General features: G+C 35.6%; 1 pseudogene; it reads left to right on the forward strand.

Moving 5' to 3' along the window:
- LOC125672294 (VWFA and cache domain-containing protein 1-like) overlaps positions 1 to 12,019 on the forward strand; it is a 71,249-nt pseudogene extending 59,230 nt beyond the window's left edge.
- Positions 12,020 to 15,867: the final 3,848 nt, after the last annotated feature.

The raw sequence follows: 15,867 nt of genomic DNA on the forward strand, positions 1-15,867 counted from the left end.
TTACCTCTCTATGGGACAGAGCCCAGTGCATATACTGATTTAATATCAACTGGACGTTCCAGAAATAAATCTGTCAATAAAAATACATAATCTTAGGACCATTATTTATATTTAATCAGTATAAAACCACTTATTCCAAATCCTTTGACTTTAATATGAATTACAAGGTTTTACTTTTATTTGATAATTTAAACTTGCACCCTTCTTTCAAAGTGAAACTAATTATACAGACATGTTAATAAAGAAGTTAATACTTGCTGTCCAGTCCGTATAAAGTCTAAAATATCATAAATGTCTTAAATATATCTTGTCAGCAAACTAGAACTTTCTGTCAACTTGCTATGAATGCTATCTCAAAGTCTCTAGTAAAAGTACCTGAATAAAACTCAGTCACAAGAACCAATGAAAGTTCAATACAAGCCCTTTAAACTTGACCACATGACCACTCAGTTTTATGGGGTCGATCTACATGTATGAGTTAAAACGTGAACATTCTGCATGATAGTTTTTTTTTGTTTTTTTTTTTTTATAATTAAGATAAAAAACACACTACTACAATAAGAAAGGGTGACAATCCCTTCATTCGTTTCTATAAACAACGATTTTGGAATAGGTATTTTGCGCATTTACCTGGATTTAAAAAAAAAATTAAACACATCAATAAACTGATAAACATTATTTTCAAATCTATTTCTATTACACTTGACCTTTAATTATGTGAAACCAATTAATTGTCCCAATGACAGTTAGATGGACGAAAACAGATACGATGAAAACACTACATTCCCAAAAGTTGTTTGTGAGGAAGGATACTAAAATGACATGTACAAAAATATGAATAACCACCAAAGGATGGTGTTGATTTTCAAAATTAAACGGGGGTGTGTTAAAGAACTGTAGAGTATTCTAGGGATGAGTCAGAATCTGATAAAATTAAACGGGGGTGTGTTAAAGAACTGTAGAGTATTCTAGGGATGAGTCAGAATCTGATAAAATTAAACAGGGGTGTGTTAAAGAACTGTAGAGTATTCTAGGGATGAGTCAGAATCTGATAAAAATTAAATGAGTTTCCGCCTTAAATTATGCATACCGTATGTTAATTATGCATACTACGTGTAGTTAAATAACATGAATATGTATTGACTATAGTAAGTAAGTCCAAAGCGTCACCATTGTCAAGACCGGCATTGCTCTATTGGGTTGATAATGGCAATCGGAACTCCTGGAATTGTCTCGCGCACTCGACTATGTTGAGTGCGCGAGACATTCGAGGAGTTCCGATTGTTGATAATGGGGTAATAAAATGAAACAAGAGGCTCATGGACCACATCGCTCACCTGAGTCACCTTGGCCCATATCTGAAGACTTTCCATATATATTTGCATGTAAAACCTTAGTCCCTATTATGGCCCCAATCTACCCCTGGAGGCCATGATTTTTGCAAACTTGAATCTACACTATGTCAGAAAGCTTTCATGTAAATGTCAACTACTTTGACCCAATGGTTCTTGAAAAGAAGATTTTATAAAGATTTCCCCAATATTTATATGTAAAACTTTGATCCCCCTTGTGGCCCCATCCTACCCCCGGGGGCCATGATTTGAACAAACTTGAATCTGCACTATGTCAGAAAGCTTTCATGTAAAAATCAGCTTTTCTGGTTCAGTGGTTCTTGAAAAGAAGATTTTAAAATAAAAATTCCCTATATATTTGTATGCAAAACGTGGATTACCCCTTGTGGCCCCATCCTACCCCCGGGAGCCATGGTTTGAATAAATTGGAATCTGCATAACGTCAGAAAGCTTTCTTGTAAATATCAGCTTTTCTGGCTCAGTGGTTCTTGAGAAGAAGATTATTAAAGATTTCCCCAAATAATTGTATACAAAACTTTGATCCCCCTTGTGGCCCCATCCTACACCAGGGGGCCATGATTCGAACAAACTTGAATCTGCACTATATCAGAAAGCTTTCATGTAAATATCAGCTTTTCTGGCTCAGTGGTTCTTGAGAAGAAGATTTTTAAAGATTTGTCCTATATATTTAAGAAATGAACATCACTTGTGAGCTGTTCATGGTCAGTATGAACGGATTTGGATTTGAGGCAAATTCTGTGAATCGCGCTAGCGATTCACACAGAATTTGCCTCAAATCGAATTCCGTTCATATTGACCATGAACAGCTCAAAAGTGATGTTCATTTCTTATATTTATATTCCTTAACTAAAACACCGTTTGTTTACATTGCTTCTATTTTGTTGCATAAAACGAACTCCTAACCTCTGTCACAGTCGTATTGTGACGTAGATCAACACATAGACATGACGTCACATTTCGTCTCACCCTGCCTTTTATCAACATTGCAAGGTGCACCGTATTTTGGAGGTAGGAGACCGCAAGATTGGGATGATAATCCACGTAAGTTTACAATCTTAATCCAAAGGTGTGACTTGCGAGATCTTTGTAACAGATGTTCTATTTTTTTCAAACCATTACGCTCTCTCAGTCGCGTGCTTTAAGCTAGTTCATAATCCGTTCATAGTCAATGTGAACGGATTGTGTCGCGCTGAAATTGGTTGGTTCATAGAGGAAAATGTGATTGCAATATAAATATTTATATGTAAAACTTTGATCCCCTATTGTGGCCCCTCCCAACACCCGGGGATCATGATTTGAGCAAACTTGAATCTGCACTTTGTCAGGACGCTTTCATGTAAATTTCAGCTTTTCTGGCCCAGTGGTTCTTGAGAAGATTTTTAAATAAGCCCATCCCGTTTTTGCGTTTTTGTGATTATCTCCCCTTTTAAAGGGGCATGGCCCTTCATTTGAACAAACTTGAAAGCTCTTTACCCAAAGATGCTTTGTGGCAAATTTGGTTGAAATTGGCCCAGCGGTTCTTGAGAAGAAGTCGAAAATGTGAAACGTTTACGACGCAGGTGTGCTAAAAAGTAATAAGTATGAAACATTATCTCAATTACTTCGGCTTTGTGCTAAAAACTGATATCTGTTTTATTCTAAAAATGACAGGGTTCAAATATATCCCCGCTTGAGTATTCCTGTACCAGCAGCGGATCAGATTGTTGCCTCTGTCATAAGGTCGTGCCTTATGATACTTGCCAGGAGAAAACAACATCTGGGTAATTTATTTCTTTTATTGTTATTTGTTTCTTTTATCATTATTTGTTTGTTTCTTTATTGTTATTTGTTTGATTGTATACGTCCCTTTCGAGAATTTTCAACACATTCAGTGACGTCACCAGGTAATGGATTACGCTTGAAGTAGTTACAGTGAGGGGTCTTTATCTCCCCACGTGACCTCTCCGTGTACTGTAATACGGGACCTCCCTTTATAAGCTTACTTCGTATCTTATTAAATGAATTACAAATAAGTGTTATTATCTTAATAAATGATGTCAGGGCCAATAGTGTCAATTTTACATCAGTCTAAATGTTACAAATGTAATCTGCAAATAAACACTAATGTGTCTTAGAAAAGATAAATAATGCTGACTGCAATTTAAGTTAAGATGTAAGTTAATTGTCAACATCGTCTAAAGGTCTTACATATAGATCTAGACGTCAAAAGATGAAAACATAAAAAATTTTAAACCCCACATCATGTACAGCGACAGGGAAGAGGTCTGCATCAATTATTTTCTTTAAATGAATACGAATGGACATTTTCTTATTTGATTCTAAAGTGACATTGCATTTATCTGAATTAAACCATTTGACTCTCTCTCTCTCTCTCTGTCATTCTCTCTGTGTGTGTGTGTCTCTGTCTCTCCCACTGATTTATATAGCAAGTCTCTGAATATTTATTTGAAAATCTAAGACATATTCTATTAGACGCAACGAAAATGATATTGACCACTACGTGTACATTGAAATTGAATGATCGCTTAATAATGTTGCAAACAATTCTAAATCTCAGCTGTATAATTTACCGCGCTTTTGTAACTGTGACGCCATGCCGTCAACAGGATTCAACCAGGGTCATATATGTATCTGAAAGCCTGTGGCAGCGATGATGTTCAATTTCATTCTTCTTTTGAATAGTCTCATAAGTACATGCATGCTGCTTGGCACATTTGAGACGGTCACAAATTTTCTCGTCTATTTACATTTCATGACGGGGTTCAACTAATTACAGTAAACTTAGTTAAATAATGTTTCCATATTGAAAATGATTCAATCTCGAACATACACTTATTAAATATTTTTTATCACCTCAGATATTAAATATATAAAGATATTTTGTTTTGATTGGTATGCTATTACAATGTACAAGCAAGCATATCCCTCTTGTAATATGTAAAGTATGTTGAAAATTGGTAGTCTGATATTTAACAAAAGTTTGTTTTTATATATTAGCACAGGTCAGGACTAGGGAAAAATTTTCACTATTTAATCTTCACGATGATATTCTAAAATTGATGTCATATAAACTTGATGTCATAATACACTTGGTCCATGACTGTGCTTTATATTACATTATAGCAATACTCTTTTTACAAAAATTTCACAGCGCCGATTTTGACCCTTCGTGGGCCTACTCCTTTGTTCATACCCTGAAACCTAGCATCAAGGCCACAAGGAGGTTTAAATGTTAGCATACTAGGTACATGTATATATAGAGGAACAATTTTTATCTTCTTGCGAACTATCAAGATTCAATAAGTCAGATTAATATGTAAGCTCCCCCGTGTAGTATGAATTTAGGTTTATTTACACAATGACCCAAGTTTTTATTAAGGTCATTAATGTATAGGAATATTCTTTGGTGACAGAGGTTAGCTAGGGTGAGGTCACTGCAGAAGTTTAAACTGGAACATTTTAAAAATTCTTAAAAAGTCTCGTTCGAAAACAGAAGAATACACTATGTCAAATTGCTGACAGAGGATGCTCACTCCTCTTAGGCACCTAATCTCACCTCTAGTATATCCAGGGATCCGTGTTTGCCCAATTTCTAACTTTGTACTCCTGGGAGTTATGAGATATCCGGGTTTGCCCGCGTCTCTATTGTGTATTGCTTACAGGAGTTGTGAGAGTGATCACTGTTCGTTATTTTCACCTTTCATTGATCACTGTTCGCCATCTTCATCTTTTTATCATTATGTAATGTTTATTGAAGTTTGTAGACACTAAGGTTGCCGTACCGGTGTTACAAAAGGGGTGTTTAATTTTAATGTTGGAAAACTCTTGAAAATCTTTATTAGAAGGACGTTTGTTTGTTTCACGACCCTTCGAAATATTGTCACTCATTTTGAGACTTTATCAGCTTTACGTGAAGTACCACCAATTTATCATTCAATCAACACAATCACTATCTGAAAATATACTAAGGCTTCAGAATTTTCATGACAATATTAGAGTTTTATTAGGATTATTTTTAGCTTAGATAAGGAAAATAAGGGCCTCTGACCAAAAAAAAAGAGAGAGAGAGAGAAAAAACAAAACAACAAAAAACTTTAAACAATATAAGGGTCCTTGAATTGATTGATTGATTGTATCTTGCTTAATGTTTCGCTCAAGAATTTTTCACTCATATGAAGACGTCACCAAGGCCGGTGAAGGGCTTCAAATTTAGGCCTATGCTCGGCGCTTACGGTCATTGAGCAGTGCTGGTTCTTTAGCGTGCCACACCTACTGTGAAACGGGACATCCGTTTTAAGGTCATCTCCGAGGACCCATCACATTCACACCTTATGCCGAACGTTTGGCGATGGAACTGTCACTATCTGTTTTAAAGACGTAGGTCTGTCGCGGCCGGGATTCGAACCCATGCGGGGTGAACGCTCTAACCTCTTGGCCACCGCGGTTAAGCCCCTTGAAAGCCTGTATTCTATTTTAATGCTTTAACAATAAAAACAATTGCATAAGTTCGTGGTGGTTTTCATAGCTGAATATTAAAGGCCAAAATCATTGAAAGGGGGAGGGGGTACTCCAAAATCCTTTGTTTTCGAAATACCTCTAACAGAGATGTATGTACTACCTTAAACTGGACCATGTTGCGAGTAGTGTTTCATTTCATGGATACTTTTTAACCTTAGTCTAGTTACTTCAATCATAAAACAATATTACAATTTCAATCATTAAACAATTATAAATCTACAAACTTACAATTACAATCTTTTTTCGGAACAGGGAGTTATACCACATATGTAGTGCTCGGTTGCCAGATTCAAACACTAAACTTCAACTAGAGTTAGAAAAAATCAAAAACCTGAAACCATGCTTTGATGTGGGCTGCAATACCCGAGTTAATGAATCGTAAGTTGTTAAATGTAAGTTGCTAAATGTAAGTTGTTAAATGTAAGTTGCTAAATGTAAGTTGTTAAATGTAAGTTGATGCATCGTAAGTTGTTAAATGTAAGTTGATAAATCGTAAGTTAATGGGTCGCAAGTTGATGAATCGCAAGTTCATGGATCGTAAGTTGACTTATATTTTAAGATCCTGTCTTCCAGGTTATTTATTATCATCCTGAATAAATATTTTATCATTATGATTATAATCGCTTCATATGATTAAATAGATACAAATTTCAGTATTAAAACAACATAATGTAACGAATTTCGTTAAGTTCTTTGATTTTGTTAGACCCCTACCGACTTCCACGAAGGGGGCTACTATAATACTTGGCCATCAGTTTTTTTCCCAAAGAAAATTTCCACTATACATTTCATACAAAACCAAATTTTTTCAAAATATCCCCTTGGAGCCAATGTTTCCTTTATTTGGATGAAATAAACACCATTTTGTGTAGAAATATCAGGTACAGTGTAACCATAATTAAGAGGAAAAAACTATAATTGTGATGTAATATGGCAAAGATAAATTTTATTCCTTATGTTGATGTTTATATTCCAAAATTACACATACATATATAATGAGTAAGTACTCTCAAATTAAACTCGTATTAGAATTGTCATATCTTTACAATGTAAACCTTCTACGGTACCAATTTTGATGCACCAGATGCGCATTTCGACAAATAATGTCTCTTCAGTGATGCTCAACCGAAATGTTTGAAATCCGAAATAACAATGAAGTTTAAGATTTTTAGGGAAAAAACAGTGTGCCAAACAAGTGAAGTCCAACTCGTCTAAGGATAAGAGCTATGCGTGAGGGAGATAATCCTTAATTTTGAAATGAATTTCTAAATTTTATAACAGCAATTAAATATACATCCGTAATTTCAAGCTAGTAACGAAGTACTTAGCTACTGGGCTGTATGATATAATTATTTTGAAATTATTAGATGATACTGTAAATAATTCTGAGATCAGTGCTTTTTATTTCATTAAAATTGATCAATAAATGAGTTAAATATTAGGCTTTGTATGAAATATATCGAGGAAATTTTCTTTGGAAAAATACTAGTCTTGTGGTCAAGTGCTATAGTTACCTGTACGTCTGTCACAACTTACATGTAGTTGTCTGGACTTTAATTCTTCACTACATGTATCTTGTGATTGTACATTAACTATACATCACCTTCTTTTAGAATGTAGTGATTTTACGCCCATACGAAATAGACTTTTTAATAATGTTCAGTCAATGAAAGAACTTTTTACAAATATCATTATATTATACAATATTTACAAGAATGCGACTTTTACTGAAAATTTTTATGATATAACTGTATATCTATACACGAATTATTTTTTAAAACCTTTTTATGTATTTGAACTTTTATGTCCGTCGGATCACAACCCTTGGTACGCAAAAGATCGTTTCCCTGATGTTCGAAAAAGAGTAGGCTCACTGGGAGCCTTGTTTACATAACAAAGAATTGCGAGTACTGAATCTCAATTAACAACTGATATTCAAATTTTGGTTATTATGTTTGCGTCAAGTTGATTTCTTGTATTTATTTGATAGAAATTGCTACCAGGTGGCAGGGTGCAGCTGGTGTATTCAGGACCAGAACGGAAGAGAGTACCGTTCATCGGAGAGATGCTGCAATATTTTTGAGACATGTCCATTTGGAAAAGTTCAAAAGGGAAAACGTAAGCACAGAATTTGTGTAATTTGATATGTAGCTAATTAAGTAACTACTAATATTTCATTTGTAATGATAATAAACAATAGTTTCCTCATTAGATTAAAAATCAATATGGCAATAGTATAGATAATGTTTGATATTTGTCTCATGCAATTCTCTAAATGATGTTCGAACCTAAATTTTGTACTATTGTTAATTCTTTTGGAAGTATTTTTTTTTCAATTTCTATATTAAAGATGAATTATGAAAAGAAAAAAAAAGGCCACAGTGCTGTTATTGAGCTACAGTATTTTAAAATTTAACAGTTTTAGGTTACCTGAGTCACTCAGGTGACATATTTCTATTGGTCGTTCAATAACAATTGACCATTGTCTTTACTTCCTTATAACTACATTTCCGATTCTTTTCAAAATTTGGTATAAAGCATCTTTGAAACAAGGGGGATATAAATTGTGAATTTAAGGAACCTTGCACCCGTTCTATGGAGTGGGGCAAAAACTGGCAAAAATTGAATTTTTAAAATTCTGCTTTTCTAGAACTGCACATCTGTCAGAAAACTAAATGCAAAGTCATGTACAACAGGAAGGCCATTACCAAAATTGTGAATTTCATGATTCCCCAAATACGGGTTTTCTGACTTTAACACAGGGTCAAATTTGGTGTTGTGTTTATGTGTTAAATAATTAATCCATATCTTTAATGCTATTGATAGTAAATTGAAACTAAATAGATCCATGTATGTAGAAGGTGTAGGACGCCCTTAACCAAAATTATAAATTTCCTCATCCCAGGGGTAGGGGATCTGGTATCATAGTGGGTCAAGATTTTTGTGATTATTGTCTTTATCATATGAAATTTTTCTTTGATTTTGCAGTCTGCGGGGATCCAGGTTAGAATAGGTCCCCAGTATCCCTTGCTTGTCGTAAGAGGCCACTAAATGGGACCCAAAAAGAGGTTAGTGGGCCACATAGCTCGCCTAAGTCAGCTTGACCTATATTTTAACAAAATTCCTTATATTTTCGCACGTAAAACTTTGATCCCTTATTGTGGTCCCAACTAACCCCAGGGGCCATGATTTTTACAAACTTGAATCTGCATTATGTCAGGAAGCTTTCATGTAAATGTAAACGTCATTGGCCGAATGGTTCTTGAGATTTTTCCCTAAATATATTTGTTTGTAAAACTTTTATCCCCTGTTATGGTCCCACTCTTCCCTTGTAGTGCATTGTCAGTATATAAAATTAACATCCACCCGTGTTAAGGAAAGGGGTGTTACTCGGACATTAAACCATACGTAATAACTTTATTAAATTTTCAGACACACAATGTTCCAAACACGAACCTCTGGACAATTCGGAATCCGCCTCGGAAGGATTAGCAGGAATAGTAGGCGGTTCTGCAGGAGGAGTGGTTGTGTTGATAATCATCGCCGTTATTATCATTGTCCTCTTCTGTCGAAAGAGAAATCTAAAGGCCGAAAAGAAAGTCACCTTCCTCACCGTGATCAGCGATAAACCTGCATTCAAAGCTGAAGGAGACCGAATATCTGATAGTGACCATTACATTGAGTATCTTTGAGAAGAGGAAAGGTCGCACCAATCTAACCAGTATATTGGTGTCCATGGATCAGACCAGATGATGGACACTACCCAGGAAAACGAGTGTAATTCGTGCATGCGTGGGAAATTATAAAGTTTCTTAACGCGTTGATGTCATTATTATTAGAATACAAGTTATCTTTAGAAATTGGCATGGAAATGCTTTTCATAGTTGAAATTGAATTAATTACAATGAAAGTGATAGGATAATGTTTTACTACAAACAAATATAATATGCTGTATTTTATTCCACCAAACCAATAATATATGTGGATACTCCTGTATTTAATAGTGAGTAAGAGCTATTTTGTCTGTGAAGGTTGCTATCTATTTTTATTCAAATATGTGTTTACTCAACCTTGAACCAAGAATTTCTGCTTGCGTATATTAATAGTATTTCAGTATCTCCATCGACGGATCCCCACATTTAACCTCGTCTTCTACTCATCAGTAGACGAGTAGACGATCAGCCGTGGGAATATGGCGATGAGAATCCCTAAAGGGCAGCAAAATGTCCTAGAGTCCCGAGTTAAGTTCATACGCGACGTTTTTTCCATTTTATCTTAAACTACCTTTTCACCTCGATATGATAAATCCTAGTATGATTTCCGAACTAGGTTTAAAATTTATATCGCAGTACTTTTACTTTACTTCGTACATCGGCCAGGTAACGATATTGTTAGATCTCCTAACTAGTAGTAACGCAAGAATCCCAGTTTCGATCTCTGATTGATCCAAAGATTTCCCTTCTTTGCTACAATAACTTAGCAATGTCCATATATACAACTTCTGTAATACTTGAGAGTTGATTTTAGACAGTTGCTTGCCCAAACCAGGAAATATAAAATCATGGGGTCGAAGGGTTTACATAATATTGTATACTATTAGGAAAATCTCTTACAAGTCTTCCTCTCAAGAGCCACAAGTGTACAAAATGTCATCAATATGCAAGCATACATCTTCATTTATATTGTACGTTAGTTTCTGTTCACACCTTTACCCATCTACAATTGTTAAATGATCTGTAAGTGTTCTCACATGGAGAAGGTTCAGGTTTCTTGAAACCAAGATCCAAGGGTGAGGGCTGGACTATAGTTGAGGTTTTAAATTTTACCAAGAAATTATATTATATAACAAAAGTTAAAAATCTTAAACAATCTTCCCAAGAATCACGTGTCTTCAATTTTCCCCGTGTAGTGTAAATTTTAGTTTATTTGAACTGTGCTCACCTAGGGTAGGGTGGAGCGACAATAGAGTATAACTTTTACATTATCACAAAAATCTAGATATTTTGCTACCTCGCCAGTCTACAGTTCGTCAGATTAAGTTACACTTGGTATCACCGTGTAGAAGAGTAAACTTGTAAATTTTACATTTTCTCAAAAACCATAATGGTACAGCCTGTAAATAAATATGCAAGCATTCTCATGAAATGTAGTTTCAAGTTTGTGCACACAGTGATCCTGTAACCAGGGTGGTGCTACAATACAAGTCTATAGAGAAAATATGGTATGAGAAAGTGACTTTGGTAAGCGTTGTGGATCATGGGTATCTTATAAATTGTTCATCAAAGAAAGATCTTGTAATTTGGAACAAGTAAATATTTATATGTACATGTAGTAATGAAGCCATTTGAGATTTTAATGTGAATGCTATTATGCTCAATTTTTATGTGATATTTTGATAAAAATTTCAATACTACATATAGTATTCTATAATAAAAGAAAGAAATCATTTATTAATTATGCTTAGGAAAATTACCATTGTTGAGAGATGAATGAAGATCGACCCATATTCATGACGAAACCAAATTGTGATCATGTGATTATTTTATTAGCATACCATGTGTTAAGTATCATTTTCCCACCAAATCGGGGATGAAAGGTGAAGATAACGAACAGTGATCAATCCCATAACTCCTATAAGCAATACAAAATAGATAGTTAGTTGGGCAAACACGGACCTTTTGATATACCAGAGGTGGGATCAGGTGTCTAGGAGGAGTAAGCATCCTCTGTCGACCGGTCACACTCGCCATGAGCCCTATATCTTGATCAGGTAAACGAAGTAATCCGTAGTCAAAATCAGTGTCATAAGAACAGCTTAACAATTGGTATGAAACACGTCAGACAGCATTTGACCCAATGATAGGTTGTATTAGCAAACTAAATCGTTGTAACGACCATATACTTTGCGAAATGTTGACTCTAAACAAGACTCTTAAAACCCCTGTACCATTAACTTGTTTGTCAGTAGCCTCCCTCGATTTAACAAGAGTACCGTAAACGATACAATATACACCCGTCGGACACCGAAATTCAACCTGGAAGCATATTGTGCACTCTGAATTGATTAAATGTTATTTAACGTCCCTCTCGAGAATCTTTCACTCATATGGAGACGTCACCACTGTCGGTGAAGGGCTGCAAAATTTAGGCCTATGCTCAGCGCTTATGGCCCTTGAGCAGGGAAGGATCTTTATCGTGCCACATCTGCTGTGACACGATACCTAGGGTTTTACGGTCTCATCCAAAGGACCGCCCCATTTAGTCGCCTCTAACGACAAGCAAGGGGTACTGAGGACCTATTCTAACCCGGATCCCCACGGGATGAATTGATATAACACACATTCTGAATAGAAAAGCCTTAAAGTGGGCCGTGGTGCACCAATCTATTTGGCATGTGAACTGATTATGTATTTCTCCGGGAGTGAGGTTGAAACAAAATGTTGGTGCAATATCTATCTATGATGATAAAAAGTCCAGGAAAACATTTGATTTAATTTTAGCCCTTAAGTAGGTCATGGTGCACCAATTAAGTTGAAATGTTAACTGTTTATGTATTTATCTGAAATGGAGGTTGTGACTACATTTCAGGTGCAATACTTGTGACCATACCAAAAACAAATCTGGAAAACTGTTTGAACTACTTCTACCCCTAAAGTAATGTAGGTCATTGTGTGCCAATCCAGCTGAAATGTTAACGGCACTTGTCTTCCTTCGAGAGGAAACCTTTGACTAAATATCAGGGCAATATCTGTATCCGTAATGAAAAAAAAAGCCTGGAAAACTGTCTGACCTATTTTTAGTCCAAAAGTAGGTCAAGGATAGACCAATCCAGCTGAAATGTTAACTGAACTTGTAATCCTCTAAGAGGAAGCCTTTGGCTAAATATCAGGGCAATATCTGTATCTATAATGAAAAAAGCCCGGGAAACTGTCTGACCCATTTTTAGTCCAAAAGTAGGTCAAGGATGGACCAATCCAGCTGAAATGCAAACTGAACTTGTATTACTCTGAGAGGAAGCCTTTGACTAAATATCAGGACGATATCTGTATCCATAATGAAAAAAATCCCGGAAAACTGTTTGACTTATTTTTAGTCCAAAAGTTAGTACACGTGGTACCGTGACGTCACATGCGCCCTTCTTCGATCAACAGATTGTGAACGTAATGTGAGATTTTATTAAAAACTCAGCTTTTAAGGGCCTAATTTATTCGCCATGGACAACATTTAAACCGATGTTGACAAATTTCCCGAGTTTTATAAATTATGTTTTCGCCACCAGTGCATACAAATAGAGATGTAGGCCTAAATACCCAAAATATAGCGAGGAAAGCGAGTATGAAATCGGCAATATTGCGAGTAAATAATGTTTATATGGGTCGCTGTCTACACACTATTTGGTAATGCTATTCCTTTATACATCTGTAATTGATGCTGTTTTTCTAAAATAAACACTGAAATTATTATTTATTTTCGGATTAGACAAATTATGATACGTTGCATTGTTGACAACTAGTCCTACATGTAGCTACTGTCACGGGTGCATTTCAGAAAGCAAAGAAAATGGAAAACACACACACAAATCAATGAAAATAATCAAATTTGAAGTGGAAATCACAACGTTTTATTTTAATATTTTATTCTAATAAAGCTATCTTATTATTTTTTGAATTGTGATCTGCACGTCGTTAGGAAGTGGGAGCACGGCGTTGTATTGACGCACTCAAAATGTTACGAGTTCAATGAGGCATACTTTTATAATTCAATTTAAAGTTAGGAAATACAATATTCTATTATTTATCATTAAAAGTTCAATTATTTTGTATCTTTAACATTTTTGTAAATCTACCAGTTGGTAGAAACCGGGAGCAAAGTTATGTTGTTACAAGGTGAAGGTCAGTTGATCCGAGTGTGTATTGATTTTTAAGACCAGAACAGAATTATGTATATGATGTAGGCCTAGCAGTGCTTAGCTTCGATATATCCATTTCTCGTAGTTTATCTGGATCTCTGTCCAAGCGCTGTTTGAAAAGGTGACTGGGTGTTTTTTGTTAAAGGTAAAATTCTTGCTCCAACAAAATCTTTTATCCACGTCTTTATTTTCATACCTTCCTTCGAAAAACTGAAAAATACAGTCCAAATCCTTTCTAGCGACAACTAGTACACCCTTACCTTGATGCAATCTTCTGTTTATAAAATGGCTAATTGATGTTTTCAAACTCGAGGGCGCATAGGACGTCACACATCATGGCGCGTAAAATAGCGAAAGTAAATATGCATATCGCAAGATTTGAATTCCATCGCTTTCAAACTAGAAAACTACGCAAAATATTTCATTAAAAACACATGTAAAGTAGTTTTGGGCATGAAAAGAATCAATTTTGCTGAAAAAATGAAAAAGTTTAGAAACATGAGTTGTGTCCTTTAAGTTTGCATTGAATAAGGTACATGAACAGTATGTAATATCCATTCTGAGTAAAAGATACCCTAATAGCTAAAAACTAATGTCTCTACTGTTGTATTTTACAAATTTATTGAGTCATTAACTTCCCAGTCAATACTGATCCATGCTCATTTTCTTGTCGTAAGAGGCGACTAAATGGGGCGATCCTTTGGATGAGACCACAAAAACCGGCGTCCCGTTTCACAGCAGGTGTAGCACGATGAAGATCCCTCCCTGCTCAAAGGCCGAAAGCGCCAAGCATAGGCTTAAATTTTGAAGCCCTTCACCGGCAATGGTGACGTCTCTATATGAGTGAAATATTCTCGAGAGGGACGTTGAACAATATACAATCAATCAACTGATTGGTTGAAAAATTGTTGGTTTACCGTCATCCAAAAAATCTTACTCCGATAACTTCACAGACTGCTGGTTTTTATTTATTTATTTTTTATTTTATTTTTTTGCCGTCGATGTTAAAAAGCGTCCATGTAAGTTGAGGAGTACAGAGTTAGCGGATATATTTTAAACAATCTAGAGTTTGTTAATTTAAGGACTGAATTTAATTGGGGGTTTTTGTGGGATGAAGGTGTATCGCGAACAATGATTGGAAAATGTACCATGAGCTACGAAGAAAAACAACACCAAACCAATAAATAAAGAAGAGGCCCATGAGGCACATCGCTCACCTGAGTCACCTTGGCCCATATCTGAAGATTTTCCATATATATGTGCATGTAAAACCTTATTCCCTATTATGGCCCCAATCTGCCCCTAGAGGCCATAATTTTTGCAAACTAGAATCTACACCATGTTAGTAAACTCAGGTGACCTATTGCAATTGGTTGTCGTCCGTCGTGCGTTAACAATTGAACATTTTTAACTTCGTTTTCCTAACTACCAGTCCAATTCTTCTCAAATTTGGTATGAAGCATCATTGGGAAAATGGGGTCATAAATTGTAAATTTCAGGATTCCAGTACCACTGGGGCCCTTGGGGTGGGGCTAAAAACGTCCCCAAATCGACCAATTTTCAAAAATCTTATTCTCAAGAACCACACACATGTAAGAAAAACTAAATGCATGGTGATGTAGAACAGGAAGGCTTCTACCAACATTGTAAATTTCATGATCCCCGGGGTAGGGGTTCTGACCCCAGGGTTGGGCCAAACTTGGCACATGCATATAGTGTTTATGTGTAAAACACTTAAATAACATCTTCTTTAGTGTTGTTGATACTGTATTGACACTAAATTGATATTTAGCAAGAGCAGGTAGTCCTTTACCAAAATTGTAAATTTGATGATCCCAGGGGTAGGGGTTTTGGTATCAGGGTGGGGCCAAAATGGTCAGTTATTAAATGTGTGAACAATAGACAATTTTAACTTCTTCTTGATAACTATCATTCCAATTCTTTTCAAATTTAGCATAAAACATATTTGGAACAAGGGGAACATAAATTGTAAATTTCAGGATTCCTGCACCCCTTGGGCCTTAAGGGCAGGGCAAAAATTGACCAATTTTCAAAAATCTTCTTCTC

Source organism: Ostrea edulis, chromosome 1 (genome assembly GCF_947568905.1).
Source record: "Ostrea edulis chromosome 1, xbOstEdul1.1, whole genome shotgun sequence".
Taxonomy (NCBI): domain Eukaryota; kingdom Metazoa; phylum Mollusca; class Bivalvia; order Ostreida; family Ostreidae; genus Ostrea; species Ostrea edulis.